General features: G+C 34.8%; 1 non-coding gene across 1 annotated transcript; it reads left to right on the top strand.

The window, feature by feature from the left end:
- Positions 1-927: 927 nt before the first annotated feature.
- Positions 928-1,031, top strand: LOC127742716 (small nucleolar RNA R71). Its single transcript, XR_008004088.1, has one exon. It is a non-coding gene; the product is annotated as a small nucleolar RNA R71 (small nucleolar RNA).
- Positions 1,032-2,253: the final 1,222 nt, after the last annotated feature.

Below are 2,253 nucleotides of genomic sequence, written 5' to 3'. Positions count from 1 at the left end.
AGCTCATGAATGGCAGAAGGAGATTTAATGGAATCTCTATGGTTTCTATATGAACCTCAGATTCCTTTGGATCCTTAATAGAAAACTCCTTCTTGCTTGAGAGACGTCCCAGGAGGTCTTCCTCACCAGGATTTTCGTCCTCCTCCTCCCTTGTGCATTCGGCCATATTGATTATATCAATGGCCTTGCACTCTCCTTTTGGATTTTCTTCTGTATTGCTTGGGAGAATACTGGTAGGAGTTTCAATGATTTTCTTACTCAGTTGGCCCACTTGTGCCTCCAGATTTCTAATGGAGGACCTTGTTTCATTCATGAAACTTAAAGTGGCTTTTGACAGATCAGAGACAATATTGGCTAAATTAGAAGTGTTTTGTTCTGAATTCTCTGTCTGTTGCTGAGAAGATGATGGATATGGCTTACTATTGCTCAGCCTATTGCGTCCACCATTGTTAAAGCCTTGTTGAGGCTTTTGTTGATCCTTCCATGAGAAATTTGGATGATTTCTCCATGATGAGTTATAGGTGTTTCCATAAGGTTCACCCATGTAATTAACCTCTGCCATGGCAGGGTTCTCAGGATTATAAGCTTCTTCAGAAGCTGCCTCTTTAGTACTGTTGGATGCATTTTGCCATCCATTCAGACTTTGAGAGATCATGTTGACCTGTTGAGTCAACACTTTGTTCTGAGCCAATATGGCATTCAGAGCATCAATTTAAAGAACTCCTTTCTTCTGAGGTATCCCATTATTCACGGAATTCCTCTCAGAAGTGTACATGAATTGGTTGTTTGCAACCATGTCAATGAGTTCTTGAGCCTCTTCATGCGTTTTCTTTAGGTGAATAGATCCACCTGCAGAATGGTCCAATGCATTTTCAAAAATTCAGATAGACCATAATAGAATATATCTAATATGGTCATTCTGAAAACATGTCAGATGGACATCTTTTGGTCAGCTGCTTGAATCTTTCCCAAGCTTCATAGAGGGATTCACCATCTTTTTGTTTGAAGGTTTGAACATCTACTCTTAGCTTGCTCAGCTTCTGAGGAGGAAAGAATTTATCCAAGAAGGCAGTGACCAGCTTATCCCAGGAGTCCAGGCTATCCTTGGGTTGTGAATCTAACCATATTCTAGCTCTGTCTCTTACAGCAAAAGGGAAAAGTATGAGTCTGTAGACTTCAGGATCAACTCCATTCGTCTTTACAGTCTCACAAATCTGCAAGAACTCAGTTAAAAACTGGTAAGGATCTTCATATGGAAGTCCATAAAACTTGCAGTTTTGTTGCATTAAGGCAACTAGCTGAGGCTTCAGCTCAGAATTATTGGCTCCAATGGTAGGAATGGAGATGCTTCTTCCATCAAATTTGGACGTTGGCTTTGTGAAGTCACCAAACATTCTCCTTGCATTATTATTATTTTTGGCTGCCATTTCCTTCTCTTGTTCGAAAATTTCTGAAAGGTTGTTTCTGGATTGTTGTAATTTAGTTTCTCTTAGTTTCCTTTTCAGAGTCCTTTCAGGTTCAGGATCAATTTCAACAAGAGTGCCTTTTTCCCTGTTCCTGCTCATATGAAAGAGAAGAAAACAAGAAAAGAAGAAGAATCCTCTATGTCACAGTATAGAGATTCCTTTATGTTAGTAAAAGAAGAAAGGGGATAAGAATGAAGAAGAATGGGTTGTGATTTTTAGATGAAGAGAGGTGAAGAAAAGTGTTAGTAAATAAATAATTAAATAGAATAAGAAAAGAGATGGAGAATTTCGAAAATAATTTTAAAAAGGTGTTAGTAATTTTTGAAAATTAGAGATAAGATAAGATTAAAATTAAAATTTAAAACAATTAAAAAGAATTTTTGAAAAAGAGAGAAGTATTTTCGAAAATTAGAGAGTGATAGGTAGTTAGTTGGTTTTGCAAAAGATAGGAAACAAACAAAAAGTTTGTTAGTTGATTGAAAAAGATATTAAAATCAAATTTGAAAAAGATAAGAAGATAAGAAGTTAGATAAGATATTTTGAAATCAAATTTTGAAAAAGATAAAATTTTTGAAAAAGATAAGATAAAAGATAAAAAAGATTTAATTCAAAAATTTGAAATTACTTACTTAACTAACAAGAAACTACAAGATAAGATTCTAGAACTTAAAGATTGAACCTTTCTTAACAAGAAAGTAACAAACTTCAAATTTTTGAATCAATCACATTAATTGTTAGCTAATTTTCGAAAATATGATACAAAGATAAGAAAAAGATTTTGAAAATA

The sequence above is a fragment of the Arachis duranensis genome, chromosome 1 (genome assembly GCF_000817695.3).
Source record: "Arachis duranensis cultivar V14167 chromosome 1, aradu.V14167.gnm2.J7QH, whole genome shotgun sequence".
Classification (NCBI taxonomy): Eukaryota; Viridiplantae; Streptophyta; class Magnoliopsida; order Fabales; family Fabaceae; genus Arachis; species Arachis duranensis.
Note: the sequence above shows the minus strand (reverse complement) of the source record. Positions and strands in the feature narration are given on the sequence as shown.